The sequence below is a fragment of the Geotrypetes seraphini genome, chromosome 4 (genome assembly GCF_902459505.1).
Source record: "Geotrypetes seraphini chromosome 4, aGeoSer1.1, whole genome shotgun sequence".
Lineage (NCBI taxonomy): Eukaryota > Metazoa > Chordata > Amphibia > Gymnophiona > Dermophiidae > Geotrypetes > Geotrypetes seraphini.
In genome coordinates, this window is record NC_047087.1 from 245,793,372 (window position 1) to 245,813,089 (window position 19,718).

General features: G+C 42.4%; 1 protein-coding gene across 5 annotated transcripts in view; it reads left to right on the forward strand.

Moving 5' to 3' along the window:
- The first annotated feature begins 1,782 nt into the window (after nt 1-1,782).
- RHOBTB1 (Rho related BTB domain containing 1) overlaps nt 1,783-19,718 on the forward strand; it is a 139,457-nt gene continuing 121,521 nt past the window's right edge. For 2 of the 5 annotated variants that reach the window (XM_033942874.1, XM_033942878.1), the window contains exon 1: nt 1,783-2,232. The gene's annotated coding sequence lies outside the window, so the exon portion shown is untranslated. Of the gene's footprint in view, nt 2,233-2,644; nt 2,893-19,718 lie in introns of those variants that run through there. The other 3 variants (XM_033942875.1, XM_033942880.1, XM_033942879.1) reach the window with 2 other exon arrangements.

Sequence of the window (19,718 nt, forward strand, 5' to 3'; positions counted from 1 at the left end):
TCTGCCATCATCTACTATGTTACTATGTAAAACATAATACATAAAATTTGACAAGAAAAAAGTAGACTGAAATAGTAAATTTCCAAAATGTTTAGCAAACAAAAAAGTTTTCAGAACTTTCCAGACAAGGTAGAAAAAAGTTTTATTTTGGATTTATTAACTGGAATATGTTGGCTTTGGGACATGCACATCACAAATATTCAGTAATTGTATTCTGTTCAGTAGCATTTGTGGAGGGGAGGGCTGGATCCCAAAATGGGTGGATGGGCACCAAATTTTCTCCCTACTTGAATGCAAAATATAAATACTTGAGCTAGTGGTGATCCCCCAAGCCCTGCCAACAAAAGATCATCTCCAGTCTAGCAACCAGAAATCTCCAAGCTTTGCAGCTAGTGGCCCTATCCTCAATTTGCCACTGCTTTCATGAATGCATGAAAGCCAAGTGGGTGGGGAGGCAGCAGCAGCTCTGAAATACTGTTGCAAGCTGCAGAACTTGGAAAGTTCTGGTCTCTGAACTTGAGGAGCTGGTAGCTTGGGGAGTCCCACCAGCTACAACAAGGGAGATGTTCATTTTGAGGGGGGGGGGCCTAAGCTCAAAGTGAGAGGCCCGGCCTCCTCTCATGGTTATGCCATCGTGTTTAGTGCAAAATGAAGTACTGTACTTGCTGAGTTTGTTTTGGGCTTTCCAGTTCAATTGTGGGCAGGGCAGGACCTAGGGGCCCTCGAAGAATTAATCTTGCCCTGCACACAAGGAGTGTAAAGGAGGTGGTAGAATCGACTGGGACGTTTTCAGAGGTATAAACTTTGAGTGGTGGGCTACTTTCAGTTCTTGCTCATCGTTATGCTGCTTCTTTGTCTCTCGCCACAACGTCCTGAAAGGTCATTTGGACACACAAAGTCAGAGGCGTAAAGAAAGTACAAGAGGTTTATTTACAGCATGCCGGACTCTAGTGCAATGAACAGCCTGCTTACTAGAGTGTTAGAATCAGGAAATGCACAGACTTTTATACCCTTTTCACTAAACATATGCAAACTAATACATGCAAAAACTACAACTTCTCATTTGTTACTTCTATAACTTTTCTACAATTATTATTGGTCCTAAGCCAGCACTTATGATAGGTTAAGGGCTACAACTTATAGTCCTATAGGAAACTAGCTCATTTCTCTGCTTATCTAAATCTTACAGTTCTAAATGTACAGGAGGGAAGGGTACATCATGGCTCAAACTCTTATCTATTTAGCTTACAATGTGGTAAGGGACATACATTTTAGGCAGATGAGGTCAGTAGATTATACACTGTTTTCAGCTATGTAGGCCAGAGCAATATTTTAAACAACAGTTAACCATTTCATGACCCTACAGTCCTACAGAACGGGACGATTCATCACGGCCACTTTATCGGTGGTGGGTTGAAAAGGTGCTCATGCATCAGCTGCATGCAGCCAGACCAGAGGGAATTTAGGGGGTGGGGTTTGAAGGTCGCACAGCGGTGTTAAATGGGAAGGCAGCGCGCGCACAGGTGCACTCAGTGTTACCAAACTGGGCTTTTTCATACCCAGTAGGTTAGTTTATTTACTCCTTGGGCAGTTTAAAAAAAAACAACCCCAACAACCGTTGAGCGCGTTTAGAATCCAGCCTGCTGACGTCATCAATTTCCCCACGTGCTGCGCCTGCCCTTAAGTACGCGCACGTGGGGCACTTGTCTAGCCAACCTCGCAGCAGTTGTTTCGCTTATAGTACGTCCTTGTCTCTCCACCCCCCCCCCCCCTCCTGTTATTTCTATTAAAATTAAGTTCAGTCCTGCCCTGTGCTTGATATCAGTCACCTAATTGTTTTGCGTGCAGCATAGACTCTGACGAACCATCCCCCTCCCTTCCCTGGTCCTGGCAGCTGTGTAATAATAGTAGTTCGCCAGGAGGTGAGTCCTGGTGCTTTCTGCCTACCTGGTGAGAAAGACTTGAGAAACCACTCAGGGCGAGGAGTAGTAGCAGCAGCAGCAGCAAAAAAAAAAAAAAAAGATCTGCCTGCACACCTCACTGGCTGGGCTGACATCAAAGTGCAGGCACTGTAACGTGAGAGTAGTAGAAGCGTGGATCGCCTACCTCCCTGCCTGCTCGTTACAGGGATATAAAGCTCGCGTGGGGCGCTGCAGCCCGGGCTGGTTTGCCTTTGCCTGACTGAGGTAAAACTTGGCTGTGAAGACAAAAGAGAAAGCTATGCCCCAAGAGGTAGGAGAAAAAGAAAAGCGGTTGACTTGGGCGGGGGTGTCTCGGTTGAAGGGGACAGAGACGGATCGTCACTGCTGGCCATGGAGAAGGGTCATGTGAAGGAAGGGGGTTGCTAGCCCTGGTTGCATGGGATGGGAGGAGGTTAGCAGAGAGAAAGGGATGCAGGCAAGGAGGGGGGAGGGGGGAAGGGGCATGCCCAGCGATTAGCGGTAATAGGGGCTGGGGGCAAACGAGGACGGGGTCGCTGGGTTGGTTAGAAACTAAAATATGTGGAGTGGATGTTAGAAAACAATGAACAGCCGGCATGTCAAAGGATGCTTGAGGAGGAGGGAAATGCTATTCAGGGACACAAAGCAGATAAGATTTTTTTTTTTTGGGGGGGGTGAGGGGTTATTTTGGGGCTGTTGGTAGGTTAGTTTTATTATAAGTGGACTTCACCAGTACACCTCTCCAAGGTTTTCTTTCTCCCTATTCACATAGCAGCTCGCAACGCTCTTAGCTGTCTTGATTCACACTATTAGGTTTCATTGACTAGACCTCGTTGACGTCACTATCTGTGACGCAACGCATCAATCTCTTTAGCGCGTCTTTTTAAACAGCCTGCCTGGAGAACCTTATCGCTTTCCAAAGCTGCAATTTTATTGCTGTTTAGCTCTACAGGTAAGATCAGTGTCTGCACATAATCGATCAATCAGTCACTTCCCATTGTTTCAGTGCTTTGTCTTAGCAGTACCGAAGCTATTCACCGTTTTAATGGTCAGTCGGACACCTATCAATTTCTCGCTTTTTTTTACGTTGTAAATTGAATTTCAATCAGTACTGTTCGGTTTGTTTTTAAGATTTAGACTAAGTTACTTTTTATTCTTTATAAGTAATATTCATTGGTCGCTTTGCAGCATCTAAGGAATGGGCACTGCAACAAAATATCTACCAGTGCTCTACGTTTTGGTGATAGGTTTGGTATTGGTTCCAGGTATAAAACCTCCTAGTGGTGATGTGATGCAATTACATTACAATTTAATTATTACAAATAAATGTATGAGAGAGGGATTGGGACTTGTATACCGTCTTTTTGTAGTTTTATAGAACCATACTGGAGGCGGTTTACATATAGGTATTATTTCAGGCATTTTCTGTATCTATCACAGTGGGCTCACAATCTATCTAATGTACCTGGGGCAGTGGAGGATTAAGTGACTTGCCCAGGATCATAAGGAGCTACACCAGGGTCAGATGTTTCAATAGGCTTCCCCTTCCATTCACACTAACACAGAGGTTAAATGTTTTGTATTTGTTGTAACTAAAAAAAACATTAACACTTGAGGGTGAAAGGGAACTAAAAATTATGTCCAGCAATTGTTATCGGATGTTGTTTAGACAAAGTAGATTAAATTTAAATATAAACAAATAGCAAAGGGTCATTCTGTGTCATGTGGTCCAGAGCTCCCCACTCAACCATCTCAGAAACTGATGAAATTTTTTCAGGGAATATGTTGGGACCTCTAATGAAGATATCATCCAAAGTTTTGGGGCATGATCTCAATTAGGTCCAGAGTTATGGCCCCTTTATTTGGGTATCCGTGGAAGATGTTGACTGGTGACCCTGCTTGAAATTGGATCAGTTGACATAGAATTACCCCAAAGCTAATTTACCAAGTATACAGTACATTGATAATGCCAATATAGATAGTGATAATATTGAAACTTCAAACATATCATGCCTTTCAACTTAATACCAACTGTTCCAGGATATTCAGAATCGCAAGTAAGTATTTCAGGAGGAGACTCTTTTCAAACTAGAGGGTGTTTCTCATTCCCAAAGTTAAATAAAAATATAGTGAAACGTCGATTATCCAGACTATCTTCAGCAGAGGGTAGTCCGGATAATCAAATATCTGGATAATCCGATGTTAATTTTTTTCTTTTGTAATAAAAATACCTTCAGCACCCCTCCACCCCCCACCCCAACAAGAAAAGGCAGCATTCCCCCTGCCTCCCTGAACAGGCGCCACCAAACTCCTCCCTGACCCACAGGAAAGACCCTAGGCCTACCTTGTTTCCCTGGTGGTCTAGCGGCAGTGCTGGGGCAGTAACGATCCTACTCGCTACTGCCCCTGTTCTGTCAGTGATGAAAATAACTGCCGAGACGACCAGTGGCAGTCTCAAGAGGCAACGAGTAGCTTTAAACCTTCAGTTCTCAGAAGAAAATTTTAGCTTTCAATAAATAGTTTTAGATTCTCTAGACTTCACATAACTGAAGCCTGGATGCACTAAAATGGTCATTAAGACCGTGCGGGTCGCTGTGTTCTGATTTGTGGGCCAGTTTTAAAATGGCAAAGGATGTTCCCAACAAGTTTACATGCAAATGAGTTTCACAGAGATCAGCCATAATCCCATCCAATCAATCGTTCAGAAAGCGACTCTCACACATGCTCAGAGAACGCAAGTGAAGCTTGAACAGCTTAGTGGCAGGGGAAGCCCTGAAGCAGCCTCCTGCAACTCAGCTGTTTGGGGCAGGAAGACCTATTTAAAAAAATTAAAAAAAATTTGAACAGATGTGTGTGTTTTTTTTTTTGGGGGGGGGGTGTTACATATGCACAATACATGTCCCCATTAAAAAAAAAATGTACCAACCACTCCAATGATGGCCCCCCTCCCAAAAAAAAGAGTGGCAAGAGGGATGCCTACTACTTCCTGATGCTGGAATGCCCACCATGGCACCAACTCCCCATTGCTGTGAACAGACGCCCCTTCCCCACCCCTGAACTTAAAAAAAAAAAAAAAAATCAGCAGAAGGGATGCCTACTCCTTCCTGCCACCGGGTGCCCCCCATGCCAAGACACCCCCTCCCCCCACCCACCCCTTCCCAACTACCCATACCTTAAAAAAAACAGTTAGAGGGATGCCCACTCCCTCCTGTCTCAGCTTCCCCCCCCCCCAGGCTCCTTTATCTGACAGCAGGAGGGATGTTTAGTCCCTCCTGCCTGCAGGTCTGCCTCCAAAATGGCGAGCTTTCCCCTTTCTGGTGTATCCTGGATTGCATGGGGAGGGCCATAGGTGTTTGAGCCAATCAGAACCTAGAATCCTCCCAGTGTATCCCAGGATGCACCAGGCAGGCAGCCTGAAGCCCTGACTGGCTCAGACACTTAAGTCCTCTCCCTGTGCATCCCAGGATGCACTGGGAAGAGGAAGGCCCACCATTTTGGAGAGGCGGACAGAAGAGAATGGACATCCCTCCTAATGTCGTCTTCAGATAAGGTATGTGGGGTGGGAAATGTGGGGGTGCCAGAGGGCTGAGGCAGGAGGGAGTGGGCATCCCTCCTGACAATTTTTATTAAAGTATGGGGAGTAAGGAAGGGGAAGTAGTCTGTGGCATGGGGGGTTTACGACATGGGGGATTGATTCTGCGGTGGGCCTCTCTTTATTTTTGTTCTGGGGGGTGGAAGGGGGCTGGCACAACTTTTTTTATGGGGAAGATATTGTTTGTGTGTTACACAATGGATGCTTAAGAGAACATATTTTGGTTATTGTCCAGTTTGTGTACAAATATATTTATTGAGCTCATCAGAAGAAACCAAACAAATATACAAGATAAGACATCATATCCCTGATGGAGGCTGTTGCTGAACCATGCCATATCATGCTTCCTTTTGTTGATAAACCATACTGGTCTGTATCTGTGATTTGTTTTGGCTTTTCTGGTGTCTCCAGACCAGTGGTATAGCCAGGTGGCCGGTTTAGGGTGACCAAAGATTTATCTTTTCCTCATTCTCCATGCCAGCCAAAGCCCTCTTTCCAGCAGAAAGAGCATTTACACCCTGTGCTGCTGGCAACAGTGTCCCGGAGTCACTATCATGGCCAGCCTCTACATGTGTACAAACTGATCATGTGCGAAGGTGGGGTGGCAATGGCTTGGGAACGCTGAACAGGTTGTAAGGGCTTTTTATTGCCAGGATGAGATCTTCAGCTGGAGGGGCTTGAGTATCTCCCCCCCCCCCCCCCCCCACCAGCCATGCCACTGGAGCACTGATTTTGGGTGAATCTGAGCCAAAGGTAGGTGAGGCCAGACCCACCAGTAGCTAAGCTTTTACTCCAGACCAAGTTGTATTTTTTTTTGTTCTTCACATCCATGATTCGATTGCTTCTGGTTGTTTCCTTTAACATAACTGGTTTCATGCTTGTGTGTGTATATGTAATGCAATGTCTGCCATACTATGTTTTACCATCGGAGGACAGGATATAAAACCAAATAAATAATTTACAGTAGAGCAATACCTTGCAAGTTAAATGATTTGTTCTTCAGTCCCACAAACCTTAACATATTTATAAAGAACACATCTATCAAGCAGAATCTGACTACTTTGAATTGCTTGATCCTTAATGTTTTTCTAAAGTCCATTTTCTAAAGTACGTAAATTAGCAAATAATAGCTAGAGATTGAGTTGTGATGAGTAGCATTCATTAATTAACATAACTTGATATCATTCAATGTCCTGCCAGGCACAGAGTTGGTCACAGAGCTCTTGAAAGGTTAATGAGACAGATCTTTACTGAACACTTGAAAGGTATTCCTATAGAAACAAATTTCATCCAGAGATGGAGAAGCAGTAAACAAGGTGACATGAACTAAAGTTGCAGGATGGTAGACCTAGGAATAAAATCATGAAATACTTTCACACAGAGAGGAAGATGAATGTCTATGGGATAAACACAGAGGATCCCTATACTGAAAGAGGATGGAATCAAAGCAAGATTTAAATAACCTCATGGCAATTGATGGCAGGAGTGGTGCATAGAAGGTAAATCCGGCAGTTGAGAAGTGAAGCAGACTTCCCAGGTTTGTCTTGCCAAAATGGCAAAAAAATAAATCCGAATGGGCTGGAGAAGGGCTTTTTGCAGCAACTCCTGCAGTTGGGAAAATAAGGCCTGAAATTGCAAAGTCGGATCAACTATGTGTATTTTATTCTTCCTTGTTGGGTAGACTGGATGGGACCATGCAGGTCTTTATCTGTTGTCATTTACTGTGTTACTCTGTTACGTTAGCTGTTCATAACATATGAACAAACCATTGCCGTATCAACAACAAATGAGTATTGGGTCCTTACAGATCCACTATAATAGTTTTCCTTTTGGTTTGTATTATGAGGTGGTACTGTAAAACAGAAATAATGCATTAAGTAAAATGTGCACTTTAATCTTCTACTAGATGTTTTGAAGTTCTTCCAGTCCACCTTCGCCCCTATTCCCTCCAGGCCATTGCAAAAGAATTGGGTGTCCTAGGCAAGCCTTAGCCCCCCTCAGTTACTTTTCAAATCTGTAGCCTGTGGGTTTCCTATCTAGATTTTGATAATGAAATGCTACAATCAAAATCACCCTACAACAATTCTATAGAAAGACACAATTGAATATGATGCTTTTAAATGAAGTTTTGTAGAAAAAAAACTTGGTACTTTTTGTGGCTGTCAGGACTTGTTTGTTTTGGAATGCTGCTGCATTTTGCTGCCATACTGGGCAACTGCCTAGTCTTGCCTATTGATTGGGTCAGCCTTGTATTCCATCACCCCATTTTCTTCCATGGTAAATGTGTTTTCTTAAGTCTCTTGCCTCAACTCAATTAGCACTTCAGTAAAAAAAAAAGCTCATCTTTCTGAACTATGCCCAAGTAAAACAGGAATGATTTTTCTTTCTCAAATGTTTCTCAGAATTTACTGTATTAAACTAGAGGTCAGCTATTTTATTCTGACAAAAGAGCAGAGAAATGCAATCTGAACATAGGGGTCGATATTCAACTGGTGGCACTCAATATTTTGCTGACTACCACAAGCATTATACCTGGAAATTTAATGTCGTGTCTAGATTCCAGCATTGAATTTCCAGGTTTATAGAGCCTACAGAACTATAGCCAGTTAAGTCTGATAGCACTTAACTGGCATGGCAAACCACATAAAGATAAGATTGACTTTTAAATGGTTACTTTGGCTGGCTAAGTGCTGAATACTCTTAACTGGCCAAGTGCTGATTCCACCCCTGGAAGGCACCCAAAATAGCTAGTTTAGAAGAACAGGATGGAAGGTTGGTATCTCCTAAGCTACTGGTCCTGTCTTCCCCTGCAGTCTATTGGCTGGCTAAGGAATATCTGACCAATGGATTAATAGCAAAACAGAAAAGAGCTGCAGTATAGGTCAGACAGGCTTCCTGCCTTAGGTCTACCATAAAGAGGAGAAGTGCTGAAGGAGGCTCTGGGAAAATAATGAGGAAACAGAGTAGCACAGGCACTAAGAGCAGGAAGAGATGGGTTGTGAGGGGAAGAAAGGCTTAGAGAAGACACACGGGCTATTAAAGGAAGAACAGAGCTGAAGCAAATGTAAGCTGTGGGGGCATGGACTATGATACAAAGATGAGTGGGTGAGGAATGGGCTGAAGAAAGAAAAACAGATGAGAGGGAGAGGAACTGTATGGGGTTCAAAGAGCAGGGGACTGAGAAAAGGGTTCTTAGAAGAGAGGATCAGGTTGGAAGGGATGGAAGTGGCAAAAGGTGAAACTAGGAAGAAACCCCCACCCCCCCAAGAACAAACAAAGAAAAGATAACTTTTAGATTTTTGAAGGCATGGTTTGAATCACTGGGTAGGAATTGAGCTGGGTTAGTTTTATTTATCTGCTTTTTTCTTCCAGCCTTGAAGTCAGAGATAAATAAGGTATTTTATTAGAAGGATGGGGAAAGGGGATGAGGTTGTGGAAGCACGGAATTCCATGAACTGGAAATTTTCCTTTTAAAACTTGCTTTCTTTTGGCATCTCTGGTATTGAGATCTGGTATTGGTATAAAAGATGTCTTGATGGCTGATTCTTTTTGAATAGATCTGTACAAGAGATGATTTATCTTGGTTCAGAATTAGCTTTTCCAGAAGAAACTGAGTTAAATTCAATTGAAGTTCGTCTACAGTAACCCTGAGCTGAGATTTAGCAGGGGAAGCCACATTAATTGTAGTGATCTTAAGTGCTTTGCATTAAAGATGTGCACAGAAAAAATGTTTGGCATTTTTTCATATCGCATTTGGATTTTTTTGGCCATTTGGGTTATTTCAGAAATTAATGTAAATAAAATTTGATACATGTAACAAATGCCACATATACATAAACTTTGTGCTTGCTAATGTAGAGATTTAATCTGCATGAAGATGATTTAGCCTATATTTGATATATGAATAGCTTTTTTTGTAACTGGAAACTGAATACTCATGACTATTTTGGAACATGAAAGCAATTAAACAAAGGTATCATTAGACATATTTAGATTCCCTTGATCCATGAGTTTAATTATGAAATGGCTACTACTTTGTTATCCTGTTATCACTTTTCAAACTGCCTGAGGTTAGTACAATCCATACCTACTTTACCAGTAGGTATACAGTCCATTCTCGTTATTTGTGTGTCCCAGATCTGCGATTTCATGTATCCATGGTTGCATGCATTGTGACCACTATTTGCCATTTGCGACTGTGTGTATTTGCGGACCTATGAACTTAAAAATCAGCTTTCTTTGCTTTCACTTTGTTTTGCCATTTGCTCCCAGAAATGCCCACCAAGCGTTGAGAGTGACTTTTATAAGCATCTGCTACCTGTACTCCAAAAAGAAAGAGTGATAAAATATGCGTTTCATAGGTTTCATTCTGGCAAGTCTATCGGCTGTGAGTTTTATGTGAATGAATTAACAATTTGATCTATTTGGCAAAAAGAGGAAGATATTCATTGTTTAAAGCCACACTGGGAAGTTCCAAAACATCTGTGGTTTGTGATCAGCCAATGGAGAAGTGGCTAAATTTGTGGATAATGCAAATGGTGAACGAAAAAAAATAGCACAGTGGACAACATTGTAAATTTCTCTGGCTTTTTTCTTGACAACAAACATGTCGCCCAAGGGCAGGAAAACGTGAAACCATTTTCTGCAAGTTCAGGTTGGCTAGCACATTTTAAAAAGCGATATGCACTATAAAAAATAGCTGACAATGAAGCTACTGAGGAATTTAAAAAAAAAATACCTGCTAACCGTAATTGAAGAAAAGGGGTATGCTCAGAGCAGGTCTTCCATGTCGATCAGACTGGCCTGTACAAGCAGACTGGGAAATGGACAAATACTGTATAATGAAAATTGTAGCAAAAGCCCAAAGATTCAAGGCATTTTAAAGATTGCACTATCCTGTTAATGTGTGCCAATGCCAAGGGTGATTTCAAATGCAGACCACTTATGATCGACAGAGCCCAAAATCCTCATGCATTTAAGAGAGATGGCACCGCAAAGCATGGATGATGTGCACGTTATTCTGGTTCAACATCTGTTTTAATCCAGAAGTTAATTGTTATCTCTATGGTATAAACCTCACCCTGAAGGTATTGCTGATTTTGAATAATGTAGGCAAGACCTTGAATTACACACCCTGATGTTCTCTTCATGCCTCCAAACACAACATCCCTCGACATTATTCCCTCGATCAGGGAATAATAAAGGCTTTCAAGAGCCACTACATGTGAGTGCTATATAGCAAGGCCTGTAAAACTTTAGATGATGACAAGGAAATCACCATGTTTGATTACTGAAAGACAGCAACGATACACAATGCAACAGACTGTTGGCATAGCATGGGATGGTATCACACAGGCTATTTTGAACAATTGTTGGAAAATTTTTTGACTAAACTGTGTAACAAACTTTGAGGGCTTTGAAGGTGTTGCAGAAAACACAAATAGAAATGTGGAAACTTTATCATGTGCTATGCTCGGAAAAATCAATGGAGAAGGCTTCAAAGACATGACACATGACATTGAAGAAATTTTGAAAGAGTGCCATAGAGCCCAGCAATGAAGACCTTGATGAGATGACTCAACAAGGTGTCAGAGACAGTGATGATGGAGAGGTGTCAAACATTCCAAAACTTGTGCCTCTCGCCTCCTGCAAAAATAGCAGGATGGCCATCAACGTTGGAAAAACTATTCAGAGACATGGAGGAATATGATTCTATGCTGGAGCACAGTCTAAAATTCAAGCTGTACATGTGCCCCTTACACTGAGACACTTAAGGACTTAAGAAGGAAAGCCAAGCAGATGAGGCTGACATAGGTTTTTTCAATCAATGAGCTGCGAGACTCATACGTCAGATGTTGATGTAACAAAAGTTGACTTACCAGCCTCAACTCATGCGCCAGAGGTTGATCAGGCTAAAGTCGACCTACCAACATCGACATCTTCATCTCCTACTGTCATTCTAGAGCAGAAAGTCTCTCCCTCTCCAGTGGATGATCTGACAGAGGTTCACCTTGAGTGATACAACACGGTATGCTGTGCTGCATATCTGTATTTGTGTAAAGCTGTTTTGTGTCAAGCAGTGTTTTCATGATAGTACAGTAGTCCTAATGGTGAGCACACTAAGGGCCCCTTTTACAAAGCCCAATAGCATATCCCAGCGTGGGAAATGCATCAAAGTTCATTCAACCCTTTGGTACATTTGTCACAGGAATATCGCTAGTATGGCTTTGTAAAAGTGGCCCTAATTGCTTACTGCGGTTGTGCAATACTATGCAGTACATTACTATGTTTATTTTCTACCACTGTTCTGTGCAGTGTTTTTGTTTAACAATGTTACTTCTACTGCATAAGCAGCAAGTTGTGGTTTTTTTGGGGGTTTTTTTAATACTATACTCTGTGTTCATCTTATGTCTTTTTTTAATTCAGTCACTGTTTTTTTTTTTTCTGTACTACCTCACTCAGGGCTTTCCAGGCATCCACCTCCCTCTCTGTGAAACAGAATTTCCTGACATGACTTAAGCCTAGATGCACAAAAGTCAGTTGGTATTACCGATTGGATCGCTGTTGGCCGATTCGCTGGCCGATTTCCCCAACAGCGATCGATGTACAAACAAGTTTGCATGCAAATGATTTGCATGCATACGCGACCGATTCAATTGCTCAATGAGCGATTGACACATGCGTGAAGCTGTAACAGCAGTGACAGGAAATAAGCCTCCTGTCATTGCTGTTAAGGCTTCTGGTTTTGTTTTGTTTTTTATGACACAGATGTTCTGTGTTAAACACAATTTGTCCTATTAAAAAAAAAAAAGCCACCGGCACCCTGACCTGAAGCAAATTGGCAGGAGGGATGCCCACTCTTTCCTGCCATGAAGGTGCCCACTCCCCCTCCAAGCCCCCTGCTCCTGCTCCTCCTCCCTCAACGACAATACTGGGCTATAAGCCCCTCCCTGGTGCATCATGTAATGCACAAGGAGGTTCCTTCCTGGATAACACTGGGCCTTAGGCCAGTTACCGACAAATAACCAACAGGTTTAGTGCAATTGGGTTTTACGATTAGTAAAACCCGATGCTAAATAGCCAAGCGATGTTTGTGCAGCAGTTGCTTGGCTGTTTTGCATGGGGTTTTACTAATTTGCATGGATCAGATCACATCAAGGCTGCCCTGTGAACTTCTAAAAGCTAAGTTACTCAGCATTTCATATTCTGCTCTTTTCACTGGTTTTCAGCATTATATCTGCTTAATTTCTCTTCTCCTCCCTGTTTCTTACTAAAAAAAAAATATTAAAAAACACAAAAAAATAAACCCTTCTCTTTCCTCTGTTAAATCTTATTTCCTCTTCCTCTTCATAGGAAAAAGGGTAAGACTTTGTTAACTCTAATTAAATCCTGGTGCCTGTGGCTCAGGGTGACTAAAGTAGGGAAAATCCTGTTATAAATCCTGTGTTTTAGGGTAGCACTGATAGAACCTGCATTTTTGTTTAAAATACTGTGTTTTAGGTGGTATAGAGCCTATATTTCTGTCTTACTAGTATTCAGCCATTGTTTTCTGCTGATTAGGTGGAGAAGGGAGGGGCTCTGTTTTACTTCTAAGGTTAATTGCATTATCTTTGGGACAATGCTGTGAACAAGGCTGCCCTGTGAACTTCTAAAAGCTAAGTTACTCAGCATTTCATATTCTGCTCTTTTCACTGGTTTTCAGCATTATATCTGCTTAGTTTCTCTTCTCATCCCTATTTCTTACTTTAAAAAAAAAAAAAAAGCACAAAAAATAAACCCTTCTCTTTCCTCTGTTAAATCTTATTTCCTCTTTCCCTTTCCCTTCATAGGAATAAGGGTAAGACTTATAGTCCCACCAACCCCAAGGACCATTATTCATATATAGAGACCCATATAATCAGGACTACTCAAATCAAGTCACTTCACAACCAATCAAGATGACCTTTATTCTATGCAACCACTGTGGTGCTTTAATTCCAAGACATACTATTTGGAGGCTTAAGGCTTGCCCCATCTGTCTTCAACTTGCCAGTATTAAGGAGGAGCTCGGAAAACTTAAACAGGAATTGAATACAATTAAAGCAGCTTCCATCACTCCACAAAATCATACCAACTTACCACCTCTACCTCAAAGAATAAAACAGCCCAGGAATAAATGGGTCACAGTAGGCTCAGGAAGACTGCGACATGTAACACAGAAACATCCACCTTCACTAATATTACCTCTACAGAATTCCTTCGCTCCACTAGTGCACTGCGATACTCAGGAAAACAGAAGGGAGGTGGGACTGGAACCAATGAAGGTAACTCAAGAGAACAAGCGCACCCTAAGTACAAATAAAAAAGCCAAAAACAGAAAACTATTACTGTTGGGGGATTCCATCATCAGAGGCATTAACCTTGGAACACAGGGCGAGGAGACCAAAATAGTGAAATGTCTTCCAGGATCCTCAGCTACCAGGAGTTCCAGGCAAATATTGACTATAATTAAGGAAGAAACTAAGGATTTTAACACTGATGTTGTTATCCATCTGGGAACAAATGACCTGGCCAACAACTCCACACTTGCAGCACAGAAAGCTTTTCGGGAGCTTGGTGAGGGCGTGAAACCTTTTGTAAAGACTTTAGCTTTTTCTGAAATACTGCCTGCATATGGAAAGGGAGAGCAAAGAGTGAAAAACACAGAGGACTTTAATAGATGGCTCAGAGCCTGGTGTCATCAAGAAGGCTTCAGGTACATAGGAGGATGGGGAAATACATGGAAGGACAAGAAGCTATATTGCACTGATGGGCTACATATTACTACAGCAGGAAAAAGAAACCTTGCAGAGAAATTTAGACAATATTTTTCTAGGCATTTAAACTAGAAGGTGGGGGTGGTGTATGTACGAAGGACAATTATAGAGACCACCTCCGGCAAAAGAAAAGATGTGATAGTAGTAAAGGCTGCAACATAAGCAATATCAGCAACTCATTTCTTAGTATTGCAACGGAAAGGGAAACGACACAAAAATCCATACGAAAAAGGAGAGTATCGCTGAAAAATAGCTGGAAAGCGATGACCACAAATGCAGTCTAAGCATCAAAGTTCATGATCTGCAAGCCCTGATATTAGAGGCAGATCTAGATATTGTTGCTATCACAGAGACATGGTTCAGTGAATCACATGGATGGGATGCAAACATACTGGGATATAATCTTTTTAGGAAGGACAGAGATGGTCATAAAGGTGGAGGAGTAGCTCTCTATGTAAAGATCAATATCCAAGCGACCGAAATGCAAGGGACCTGGGGAGAGGAAGAAGCGATATGGATTGCTCTGAAAAGAGAAGATGGAACTTCTATCTACGTGGGTGTAGTCTACAGACCTCCAACTCAATCGCAGCAAATCGATAAGGATCTGATTGTGGATATCCAAAAGTTTGGAAGGAAAGAGGAGGTTCTGCTGTTGGGAGATTTCAACCTGCCGGATGCGGACTGGAATGTTCCGTCTGCGGAATCGGAAAGAAGTAGGGAGATTGTGGATGCCTTTCAAGAGGCTCTGCTCAGACAAATGGTGACGGAACCCACAAGGGAAAAAGCGATATTGGATCTGGTCCTCACAAATGGAGAGAGTATCTCTAATGTTCGAGTGGGTGTTCACCTGGGTAGTAGAGATCATCAAACAGTTTGGTTTGATATAACGGCTAAAGTGGAGAGCGGCCACACGATACTTTAAAGTCCTAGATTTCAAACGTGCGGACTTTAATGCAATGGGAAAGTACCTGAAGAAAGAGCTGTTAGGATGGGAGGACATAAGAGAAGTGGAAAGACAGTGGTCTAAGCTGAAAGGAGCGATAAAAATGGCTACGGACCTTTATGTGAAGAAAATCAATAAAAACAAGAGAAAAAGGAAGCCGATATGGTTCTACAACCTAGTGGCTGAGAAAATAAAGGCGAAAGAGTTGGCGTTCATTCAATATAAAAAAAACCCAAGAAGAGGAGAGCAGAAAGGACTACAGGGTGAAACTGAAAGAAGCCAAGAGAGAGATACGTTTGGCGAAGGCACAGGCGGAAGAACAAATGGCTAAAAAAGGGAGATAAAATTTTTTTCAGATATATTAGTGAAAGGAGGAAGATAAAAAATGGAATTGCTAGGCTAAAAGATGCTGGGAACAAATATGTGGAGAGTGATGAGGAGAAAGCAAATGTGCAAAAGTTCTTTCTGTTCTGTGTTCACAGAAGAAAATCCTGGAGAAGGACCGAGATTGTCTGGCAAAGTTACACGAGAAAATGGAGTAGATTCTGCGCCGTTCACGGAGGAGGGTGTTTATGAGCAACTTGAAAAACTGAAGGTGGACAAAGCCATGGGACCAGACGGGATCCATCCCAGGATACTAAGGGAGCTCAGAGAGGTTCTGGCGAGTCCTATTAAAGACTTGTTCAACAAATCTCTGGAGACGGGAGTGATTCCTGGGGATTGGAGGAGAGCGGATGTGGTCCCTATTCATAAAAGTGGTCACAGGGATGAAGCAGGAAACTACAGGCCGGTGAGCCTCACTTCAGTTGTTGGAAAAATAATGGAAGTGTTGCTGAAAGAAAGGATAGTGTACTTCCTTGAATCTAATGGGTTACAGGATCCGAGGCAACATGGCTTTACAAAAGGTAAATCATGCCAAACGAACCTGATTGAATTTTTTGATTGGGTGACCAGAGAGCTGGATCGAGGACATATGCTAGATGTAATTTACTTGGATTTCAGCAAAGCCTTTGATACAGTTCCTCATAGGAGGCTGTTGAACAAACTTGAAGGGCTGAAGTTAGGACCCAAAGTGGTGAACTGGGTCAGAAACTGGCTGTCGGACAGACGCCAGAGGGTGGTGGTTAATGGAAGTCGCTCGAAGGAAGGAAAGGTGACTAGTGGAGTCCCTCAGGGTTCGGTGCTGGGGCCAATCCTGTTCAATATGTATGTGAGTGACATTGCTGAAGGGTTAGAAGGAAAAGTGTGCCTTTTTGCAGATGATACCAAGATTTGTAACAGAGTAGACACCGAAGAGGGAGTGGAAAATATGAAAAAGGATCTGCAAAAGTTAGAGGAATGGTCTAATGCCTGGCCACTAAAATTCAATGCAAAGAAATGCAGAGTAATGCATTTGGGGATTAATAATAGGAAGGAACCGTATATGCTGGGAGGAGAAAAGCTGATATGCACGGACGGGGAGAGGGACCTTGGGGTGATAGTGTCCGAAGATCCGAAGTGAAAAAACAGTGTGACAAGGCAGTGGCTGCTGCCAGAAGGATGCTGGGCTGTATAAAGAGAGGCGTAGTCAGTAGAAGGAAGAAGGTGTTGATGCCCCTGTACAGGTCATTGGTGAGGCCCCACTTGGAGTATTGTGTTCAGTTTTGGAGACCGTATCTGGCGAAAGATGTAAGAAGACTTGAGGCGGTCCAGAGGAGGGCGACGAAAATGATAGGAGGCTTGCGCCAGAAGACGTATGAGGAGAGACTGGAAGCCCTGAATATGTATACCCTAGAGGAAAGGAGAGACAGGGGAGATATGATTCAGACGTTCAAATACTTGAATGGTATTAACGTAGAACAAAATCTTTTCCAGAGAAAGGAAAATGGTAAAACCAGAGGACATAATTTGAGGTTGAGGGGTGATAGATTCAGGGGCAATGTTAAGAAATTCTACTTTACGGAGAGGGTAGTGGATGCCTGGAATGCGCTCCCGAGAAAGGTGGTGGAGAGTAAAACTGTGACTGAGTTCAAAGAAGCGTGGGATGAACACAGAGGATTTAGAATCAGAAAATAATATTAAATATTGAACTAAGGCCAGTACTGGGCAGACTTGCACGGTCTGTGTCTGTATATGGCTGTTTGGTGGAGGATGGGCTGGGGAGGGCTTCAATGGCTGGGAGGGTGTAGATGGGCTGGAGTAAGTCTTAACAGAGATTTTGGCAGTTGGAACCCAAGCACAGTACAGGGTAAAGCTTTGGATTCTTGCCCAGAAATAGCTAAGAAGAAAAATTAAAAAAAAAATTTAAATTGAATCAGGTTGGGCAGACTGGATGGACCATTCGGGTCTTTATCTGCCGTCATCTACTATGCTACTATGGGTGATCGGGGGAAAAGCAGTGGGTAGTTGTGCAGCAGAGAATCCAATCCGATCGATATGTTTTGTGCATCCCCCAGCAAGTCTACTACCCTGATACCTCAATTCATGCCCTCTAGTTTTATCATTTTTTCTTCTCTGGAAAAGATTTGTTTCTATGTTAATACCGAACAAGTATTTAAACACCTGTATCATATCTCCACTGTCCCTCCTTTCCTCTAATATGCATATTCAGGTCTTCCAGTCTTTTCTCGTATGTCTTTTGGTCCAAGCCTTATACCATTTTTGGCAACTTTCTCTGGACCGCTTCAAATCGTAGCCAGATACGACCTCCAAAACTGAACACAGTACTCCAACTGGGGCCCCAACAACAACTTGTACAGGGGCATCAACACCTCTTTTTCTTATGCTGATTATGCCTCTCTCTAGCATCTTTCTGGCTATAGCCACCACCTTATCACATTGTTTGCTTACCTCCAGATCTCACACTATCACCTGAAGGTCCCTCTCCCTGTCGGTGCATATCTGCCTCTTGCCTCCTAGCACATAAAGCTCCCTTGGATTTCTACTCCCTAAGTGCATCGCTCTGTACTTCTTTGCATTGAATTGTAACTGCTAAATATTCATCTTAACGTTTTTTGCAGATCCTTTTTCATGTTTTCTACTCCCTCCGGGATGTCCACTTTGTTACAAACCTTGGTATCGTCTGTAAAAAGGCAAAGCTTATATTCTATCCCTTTGACAATGTTGTTCACAGAACAGCGCTGAAAACTAGCCCCCCCCCCCATGCCCAAAGGAAATAGGATGCAAATTTTATGCACACTAATAAAGCAAAACAAAGGGGAGGAATGTGATTGACACATGCACACAACAGCTGCATTTAATCACAAAACTCCTGTGTGAATGTGCCATGCAAAACAATATGAAAGAACAAACTGCAGCCTTTCCTTATGCCATGAAATATAAGCCCCCACCCCCCAAAAAAAGTTTTGCAGTTTAAATCCCTTAAAAGGCTTGCACCAGAGCACAGGACTATAGATGCCAATGCCCACCTTTATCTCCGGCTTTGCTTGGACTCACAGACTTGTTCCTTTTTTTTTTTTTTTCTCACTATCAACACTATAAGATACACAGGCTTCTTTCTCCTTTCAAAAGAAGCCAAGAACTGACAATTTAATGTGAAAAATGCAAAATAAATCCTCAAAACCCCAATGCCTTCCCTGACCTGACAGTATTAGTTTCTGCACTGTCTTCTGAGCATTCAGAGTGAATATATAATTGCCTGATTTGAATGAATTTAAATACAATTTGCACTGATCTTCAGTGCACAGATAGCATGTCCACTGAAGGATTGTGTGCATGCTGTGCACATTAACATGCATGCAGTCTCAGCGCTAATCACTCTTACCGCTAGCATTAGGTTTTGAGCTTCGTGACCCTGGAATTTTCTTTCCTGTTTAACTACAAAAAATCTAATTTAAACATTATTTGGGGCAATTATTCAGTGGGTACAAATCTACTAACATTTAGGTCCTGCTTAAGAGATAACGACCTGATGGCGCTGATTATCAGTGCTATAAAAAGAGGCACTACCAGTAGAAGAAAGAAGGTGTTGATGCCCCTGTACAGGTTGTTGGTGAGGCCCCACTTGGAGTATTGTGTTAAGTTTTGGAGACCGTATCTGGCGAAGGACATAAGACTTGAAGCGGTCCAGAGGAGGGCGATGAAAATGATAGGAGGTTTGCACCAAAAGACATATGAGGAGAGTCTGGAAGCCCTGAATATGTGTACCTTAGAGGAAAGGAGGGACAGGGGAGATATGATTCAGACGTTCAGATACTTAAAAGATATTAACGTAGAACAAAATCTTTTCCAGAGAAAGGAAAATGGTAAAACCAGAGGACATAGTTTGAGATTGAGGGGTGGTAGACTCGAGAGCAATGTAAGGAAATGCTTCTTTACGGAGAAGGTAATGGATGCCTGGAATGCGCTCCCAAGAGAGGTGATGGAGAGGAAAATGGTGACAGAGTTCAAAAAAAGTGTTGGATGAACACAGAGGATCTAGAATAAGAAAATAATAGTAACTATTGAAA